This window comes from Molothrus ater, chromosome 1 (genome assembly GCF_012460135.2).
Source record: "Molothrus ater isolate BHLD 08-10-18 breed brown headed cowbird chromosome 1, BPBGC_Mater_1.1, whole genome shotgun sequence".
In the NCBI taxonomy this organism is placed as follows: domain Eukaryota; kingdom Metazoa; phylum Chordata; class Aves; order Passeriformes; family Icteridae; genus Molothrus; species Molothrus ater.
The window spans coordinates 146,156,150-146,164,957 of NC_050478.2; the positions used below are offsets into that span (position 1 = coordinate 146,156,150).

Below are 8,808 nucleotides of genomic sequence, written 5' to 3' on the forward strand. Positions count from 1 at the left end.
GGCTTATCATAATTCTTGACATCTCAGGATTGTATAGTCTACTGATACTGATTACACTGCACAGTTAATTTAAAAATTATCTCCTGCAGGCCTGAGAGAAAGGCAACAATTATAAATATCTTCAGAAAAATATATACATACTGAAAATGCTTCTAATAAAGACTCTGGTTTTCTCAGTGTAGCAATATAGTCACTGCAGGACTCAGAAATACCCTGTATTAATCACATTTCTGCTTGTAGGTTTATTCTGGTTAATCCTATTACAACTGTACAGCATGTTTTTCCTTTGGTAGGTGGTGTCAGACTAGCTGGAGACAGCAGCACAGGCTGGAACACTGTGCAGGTTTAAATGACAGTTTTCCTTGTTCTTTTAAGTACTTTTGGATTGGGGGTTGTTTTCTTACACAGGGACCTATAAGACAAGAAATAAATTAGAAAAATGAAAGTTAAGAAATACTATTATGTGCTGTTTCTTCAGTCTAGTACAAAATGAACACTGTGCAGCTGGACTGAGATAGAAATGCATGTGAGAACGCAAACTTTGCCTTAAGCTTTTCAAAATGTAGGACTGTCAAAACAGAAGATTATTTATATTTATGTTTATGTATAAAAAGTGCAGCACAATATCCAAACAGCACTCTTGATTTCATTCTTTTCACCTTTACTGTAATTCAGGGCAAGAGGAAATATATATACACACCAAATAAAAAAGTAAATTCATAGTACAAATGGAATATTCTCCACACCACTATGTGGTACTGAAAAAGACATGAAAAGAGGTGTAGAGGATAGACATCTTTGTTATCCTATTTCTGCTGGGAAAGTTGCCACTGCTCTCATGGAACAGGGAGCTATTTATAGGATAGTGGAACAGAGAGGAAAAGCAGCACCAATCATGCTGGGTTTGATTTATTAGCTCTACAGGAGGAATTTGACAAGCATGATATGCCCAAACGATACAAATCTGACAGCTACTCCATGATTTGTGTGATGGTAATTTGGTTAGACATTGTATCATATGTTTGACTTCAGCAGATTGCTGTACAATTCTCAATCTTCATCAATTTTCTGCAAGATTATCATTTAAATACTTAATACATTAAGTACCCTCCCAGAAAAATGAGAACCACCACCACCACTACCTACTGACATAATTTACCTGGACTTATGGAAATGGAAAAGCATTGGAGACTGTCCCACACAACATCCTTGTCTCCAAATTGGAGAGACATGAATTGGATGGATGGATGGATGGATGGATGGATGGATGGATGGATGGATGGATGGATGGATTGGATAAAAGTAGGAGGCTTGGAACTAGATGACCTTTAAGGTCCCTTCCAAACCCTCTGTGATGCCATGAGCTTGGTCTGTCTGCCTATAGCTTCTGGAAGGTCAGAAGCATCCAGAATTCCCCAGTGACTATAGAAGGAGGTTGATAAGACCACTGTGACCATATAAACAAAACTCTATAAAGCAGCACATTCCTACTTATGAAAAAACCCTAAGGGATCTGTGCCATATTGATAGCATTGATTTACTCATTAATCTCTGCATCTTCCACATTATCACAGCCCAATACTTCCCTCGTTGACATAATAAATGGTGCTGATAGAATGAAAATCCATTGACAGGGAAAAGCTGTAAATACATCTTTTTTCAGAGTAATATTGCTTGACTGACAAAATGTCCAGTCACCAACTATTCATTCTTTGCTCCTTACAAGGAGGAAAACACATGCACTGCACAGTGTTTGTGGGTATTTTAACCAACCCCTCCTTCCCTTCTCTCTTACAGAGGAATTTTGAAAGTAGTATAGAGATTGCACCACAAAATGTTTTAAGGAACATTTTCAGTTTTACAGTTTTCCTAAAAATCACTAATACTGCTTATCTTTTGAATACTCCAGCTACTGAAATGTGATAACAATGCCGAATTGTATATTCTACAGGCAGTCTGTGTAACAGAAGGTGACTTCACTTCTCTAAATACCATTTACTAGGGCTGACAGACTCCAGCTATACTCCTTAATTGGAATAAGCTGTTTGAATTTCTTTTTTTATTACTCCTCCAGTATAAGCTCTCATCTTCAGGTTTCATTGGGCAGTATCTCAAACCCAAACAACTCTGTATTCTGTCTGGCATTGTTCTCTTGGCCATGCTACAAGGTTTTTCCTCATTCAAGAATGATTTATTATTCCTTTTCCCTTCCTCCTTTGATAAAAACATGTTGAGGGTGCTTAATTTGTAAGTCTGCTGCTCTAATGAGATAATTGTTCAAATTGGAGGGTAAAAGCAAACAAACTTTGTAGCTTGCACACCTGAATACTCTCTCTATTTTTGGAGATTTCTTCAGTCATTTTCTGTGTTAACAATGAATAGAAGTTTAAGCATTAAAGGTTTAGCTAGACTTCTTTCTGCTTCACTTCTCTTTCTCTGGAAGAACAGCACAGTTGCATAACACGTGAAGTGCAGTCCCTAAAAACCATCTGCTCAGTCTCCTTTCGTTAGCACACCATGGCAAGGGTTTGGGCTTGGTTATTTTTGTAACACAGACACCACTACTTAAACATCCAATAAAACTATATGAGTTCTGGTTTTATGTTCATACAAGGAAACTCTGCTGAGAAATTACTCATCCCTGTTACAGCTCAGCCATCAATTTTGCAAAACTCATTTATGATTAAACTCATGCATGTATTGTGGACACTTCACATGCTTTATGACAGTTTACATTTGCTCATATTTATTATCTTCTGATCTATTCTGAACCATAACTGAAGCCTGATTATAATCTCATTCATATTAATGAGAGCCAGAAAAAAAAACACCTTAGAAATCAGTGAAGTCAGATGTTATGGAATTTTATGGAGTCAGAATCTGCCTTTCAGTCACAACAATTTTAGATAGATTACACGGTCCCACATCAGCAGCACTACTCTGCCACAAAAACAACCATCAAATGCAATTAACAGATGTGAGCTGTCATTGAGATCAAGCCATTGGAAGTTGTTACTTTAGTGTGACCTTACTTACCTGTTTTTCTAGCAGAAATGCTGCAGCTCAAACAAAAATTCAGGGAAGTTTGGTCTTCTAGGATTTCTTAATATCCCATCTGGACACACTGGAGGACATCCAGCCAAGGACCAGCAGAACCTTGACATCCCTTGTGGTTCCCATGCATGCAGGCCATGTCTGCAAGAGCTCCAGAACCAGAGCAGCCAGTGAAAGGTCACTGTCACACAGCAGCACACATGGATGTTTAATTAAAATGGCATCTACATCAAAAAGGATGTTTTTGATGGAAGGAATGGCAGCCTTCATTCTGCATCCCACAATATTAACTACTGCCTTATCAGTTGAAGCATTAATAAGCAAACATTCTTATCAGCATTGCCATGGGAAAAACTTCACTAGATCTTGATTGTTCTTACACTGCTATATATATATATATATATATATATATATATATGTATGTGTATATATATATAGTATATATATATGTGTATATATATGTGTGTGTGTGTATAAATATATATACACACAGTTTTTATGCTACAATACCTTACATCTGCACTTTAAGCAATCTAAATAAATAGAAAAAAACGGTTTTAAGATGAACATCTGTATGAAAACTATTTCTGATTGTTCAACATGCAATTGGTTTTTCTAGTATTAAAAAAAAAGAAAAACTATATCAAAACCTTTACTCTTACCATGAAACACCATCCAAGATTATTTAAATATTTATTTTCTTTACTAAGCATGTGAAGTGGCTAAATTTTCCATTTCCTAAATGCACTGATTCCAAATAGGAAAAAACTTTATATAGCAACAAATCAAAAAAGTTCAGAAAGGGGAAATCTGGGAAATTTCTGCTTCAAAAACCTACAAAACACCTATCAATTTAGTTGACCAAGAAGCATCATAGCATAAAGAACATAGAAAAGATTCCTCACAACTTCTTAATTTAGTTTTCACTAAGTTTTCTGATGTGAGGATGCCTGAGCTAAATGCAGATATAAATAAATTTACTAGTGGGAGATGTAACATCACTGTTGAAATTCCTGCAGAACAGAAAGAACCAACATACACACTAGTGCCTCTCATCTGAAAACTCTACAAAATTATTTTCCCTCTCCTCTGCCCCTCAAAGATTCCATCTTTTGATAAGACAGCGTTTGCTTCTTGCTTTCCTGCCTCTATCCTATAACACCAGCTTTTTTCTAAGAGCAATTTAAGCAGGAAGGGGTCGGGGGTATTTCTTTGTTTCATAGCAGAAGCCAGATTTCATTAACACATCTCCGAAGGTACAAAGTTTGTGTTTCCAGCTGACAGAGACAGACCAATGTCAACCCCTTGGTGTGGGATGCTTCCAAGAAGTGCCTCTGCCTGGAGAACCAGAGCAGCTGTGACAGTGGAAATCCTGGGTGTGTTATGGCTCCATTACAGGCAGGAAGCAGCCCACAGCAGCTATGGCAGGCAGTTCATGGGATGAACGAGACTTCATGTCTACTGGGACATCACACACAGTTAAAAAGCTTCTGTGGACTGCCAACACTGGACTGTGATCCAGGCTAGAGACTTGCCATCTTATAAATTCTTTAGAATAAATGTGAAACATCTCCAGAAAAAGAGATGGTTAACAGATTTCATTTTCCACTACATGGTAGTTAGTCAATTCAACTGATTTAATAATATGTGGGGAAATGTGTTTATTAAAAAAATGCATTAAGCTATGCACTTAATGTATATGCTTTCAGCATGTTTTCCATAGCCTTAAGTAAACAGAGCTCAGTTCACAAAGCATCTTTCATCCCTGCCACTTCCCTTTTTCCTGTCAGACAAAGATAAGGCTTCTGTGAAGCTTGGAAAAATAATTTTTCACTTTATTAAAATAGCAGATTTTTCAGATAAAGCAATATTGTTTACAGGAAATTATTTCCCTGCTGAGACAGTGACGTTATCAGACAACAAACAATTCTGACTGACATAAACTGCATTTCCTTCGTTCTGCTTCCAGGGCCCATGTACTGTTCCGTGGATCAGGCTTTCCTTGGCTGCAAAGGTGGACAAGTGAGGGATCTGCTGCTCCTTAGCAGAAAGAGAAAACCCAATGCCACAGCTAAGACCCTCACTACTCATACTCACCTACTATAAAATCATGTTTTAAGTTCAAGCTTTAGGCAGTTTAACTTTGCCTTTACTCTCCCCAGACACAGAACCTCTATAAAGCATGAATTAAGCTGGTCAGAACCAGCTGGCATGGTTAAAAGGAAGTGAGCTGAATTTTGGAAGAGTCTTAGTAAACACAACAGACAAGTAAAGCAAATATCAATAAACATCTATTGCAATACTTGTATTTTTAGCAGAAGACAAATCCAGGAAGAATAAAACATATGAATAAATGTATTTTCAAAATTGCTGTGAAAAAATCCACATTAACTATGCCCCTGGGTTTTTCAAGAGAAATTTAATTTTTAAGTGACTTACCATTGATGTCGTATCTATAAAAAACATCCAGACAATCTTATAAATCATTCACACTCAATCTTTGCCCAAGATATTTATCCTATTTTGGTTTAGGCCATCACTGGCACCATAGAATTATCACTGTTTACCTAGAAAGCATCAACAAAATGGAAGAAAAAAGTGAACTACACTATTTAAAACAATGTGTCAAATTCTGCAGGGTTATTTTATGCTTGGAATCTAGAAGTTTAGTTTTAGTTTAGCACAAACCAGAATGCCAAACATTACCTCAACAAGAAGGAGCAGTACCCAAATCAGTGTCTGATTCTCAAATGAAGATTTTCACAAAACAGAAAACAAGTCAGCACTCACAAGTGCAGCCAAGCAAGAAGGGTACACACAGGCACAGTACTCATTCCCCTATGAAATCCTCACTTAAAAAAAAACAAAAACAAACAACTCCTTCTTCCCCCTGCCAAATACTGGTCCTGACACTCTTCAGTGTGTGTGTTTGCTCCCTTAGGAGAAGCCAAACTATTTGAAATTATTTGATAAAGTATCATTATAACCTACTCTACTGCCTATGTAACCAAGGAGTAGCTAAACAAAATCCACAAACCTGGAACCACAAAGAACTCTAACTCTTGAAAAACTCAACTATTCAAATACTTACATTAATGAAAGCTTCAGCAGGCTCATTGGTTTACTATATTTACATTTCATTCCTAATGAGTTTTTAAGCGCTGCATCAAAAGCAGTCAGAACTGTTCTTTAATAGAACAACAGTGTCTAATTGGATCATACTTGAGTTTCCACAATATGAATTCTAGATTTCAAATGCATTAAAAAAAACCACAAAAACCCCAAACCTGCTGAAATACCAAATATGTCTCCACATTTGATCTGCTCAGAATGTTTACTCATTGTCCATGCTACCAAGGAAATTAGCTCCACACAGAGACACTGGCTGAAAAGATGAATCTCAGATATTTTGATTGGCAGTAACTGTTGATTTGAGGGTTCCTTCTTGCCATCAACCTTTTTTTTTCTGTTTTTGTCACTGTACTAGTGCATGGCTCCATGTGCCAGTGGTGCACACAGTGCACCAAGCAAGGACATGGATCCAGTCTGAGGAAGGACAGCAAAAGCATTTCACTGCTCCCCGTGACACCAGAGAGCTGTGCTGGTCACACAGCCTGCTCCTTCCTGGGAGCAAGGCAGGAATCACAGTGGGATGGGTCAAGAGTGTGAGTCAGCATTCACCACCACATAACAAGTGACAGCAAAGCTGCAAGATGTCACAGCCTCACAGGGAAATCCTTCTGTCTTGGCACTTTCCTCCTGCTTCAGCACAACTGTCAAACCCAGCATTCCCAGAGCCTGGCAACCCATGGCAGGATGGGTGAAGCAAAGACAGCAGAACCTGAGGAAAGTTCTCTCAGGCAGAGTCAGGGACACCACGAGGCACTGATTCTGGGAATGGAATAGAATAGACAGACATGCAGATTCTTTCTGGAGATAAGATTGTTTTTAATTACATCATCTCTCCTGAGGAGGAGAACTTGCATCCCTCATTCTTCCCTAGTTCATCCCAGCTGGAGATATGTGTTTTTGTTAAACAGATGCACTGAATAAAAATCCAGAAGAACGGTTTTGTCCATGCAGAAGTGCATACACAGCAAACACATGGTTGCACTGCAGTGTTCACACAGACGGGGGTGATGTTCAGATACAGGATTTGATGTTATCTCTTCCATGCAATTCCTCCAGTGCTATGTATTGCATAACACCTGCCCACAAGGACTTCTACGTATTAAAAGACCTCTTCAGTTTGTAAGCAAAAATAGAAGCACAACAAAATGTTCACTTATAGCAAAATGAGGCTCATGTGTGTGAATTTAAATGAGGACAAATCCTCTTACTGATTTTTATAGTGTATTTGGCCTCATAAGTAAAAAATATTAGATTTTAGAGTCTGAGCCTTTCAAGTATTAACAAGGATACCAGATTGTAAAAGTGATCCTCAAGAAGCCTGTTTATACTTTATGAAGATGAGGAATTCCATGTATCCCCTTCTTCCATTTGAATAAAAATATTTAAGTTCTTTAAATTTTTTGGTACCTAAGAATGCCCAAATGCTGAAGCCATACTTAATTTAACAACACACCCATCAGCAGAATCATCAGTGATTCTAAGACATGGTAGAAGAGCTACTAGGAAAACAAGAGATCCTTGTCTTCTTTTTTCTCCTATGCAGATTTCCCCTATCAAAGATATTTATCATTTTTTAAGATAAAAGGGCAACAGAAATTGTTAAAGCTTAGTAGTTTGACTACTTGGATGATCTCTTGGTTTGGGAATTGATTTTACAGCATCCTGTAAGTCTATTCCTCCTTTGACAACGATCAAGTAGATAATAAGCAATAAATCACTGCTGCAACTGAGAACTGAACATTCAAGATAAGGTTTTAGATTATTTCTGTCATCCTTGTATGAGACATTGCTTTTCAAGCAAAGATATATTGTTACAGTTTATTTGCAATTAGAAAGATACAGATCCCATCAGTTAAAGCCTGTTTCCCAACAAACTTGTAGGCCTTTATACAGTCAGAATCGTAATTTCAGTATGAAGAGATTTCTAGAAATACATACTGCTTCCATAGAAGTTAGTGCTTACAATACTAAATACTACTGAAAAATAGGATTCCCTGCTTGCCAGTGTCACTTGGTCATTGAGAAAAGCTGCCTTTCCAAATCAGTTGAATTAAACACCCACCCCCCAGCCCCACCACTTATTACAGCTGAGTGTAGGATGTTTATAGGAACTAAAAATTAGCTAACTATACAAATTCAGCAGTGCCTTTCAGGATATCAAAAAATAAACCTGCACAGACATACTCTGATGTATGGATTTGCACCACTCATACAGTACATGCAATTCTTATTACCCTTCACTAACATTATGAAGTCAATCCGTGCATTTTAACATTTAATCTTCTGAATATCAGAACACAGTAATAGCCATGTGCAGTCCCTGATGTTGTAGAGATCCAAAAGCAAAAATAGGATGCTTCTCTTTCACAGCCCCTGTAGAAGAGCATGCTATTTCACTTACATGCCAAGGCCCTTGATGTTCAGTACAGTTCTAGAAATCCTACTTTTTAAAACTGAAACTGAACTCTAAAATATGTATGGGAGATAAAAGGGGTGGTACAAACTGGGAGTCCTCAAAAATGCCCATCTCGAATTCTATGCAAAAACAACTCTTTGTTTATATTTCCAGTTTTCTTAGCATGCTAAATTTTACAGCATTTGTTGCAACATTTGTGCATCTTA

The 8,808-nt window shown here is 37.5% G+C and overlaps 1 long non-coding RNA gene across 1 annotated transcript; it reads right to left on the reverse strand.

Annotated features, from left to right (window-relative positions):
* Positions 1–209: 209 nt before the first annotated feature.
* LOC118701758 (uncharacterized) lies at positions 210–6,168 on the reverse strand. The gene is made up of 3 exons (XR_004982580.1): positions 5,494–6,168; positions 3,037–3,204; positions 210–412 (listed from the first exon to the last, which is right to left on the reverse strand). It is a non-coding gene; the product is annotated as an uncharacterized LOC118701758 (long non-coding RNA).
* Between the last annotated feature and the right edge of the window lie 2,640 nt (positions 6,169–8,808).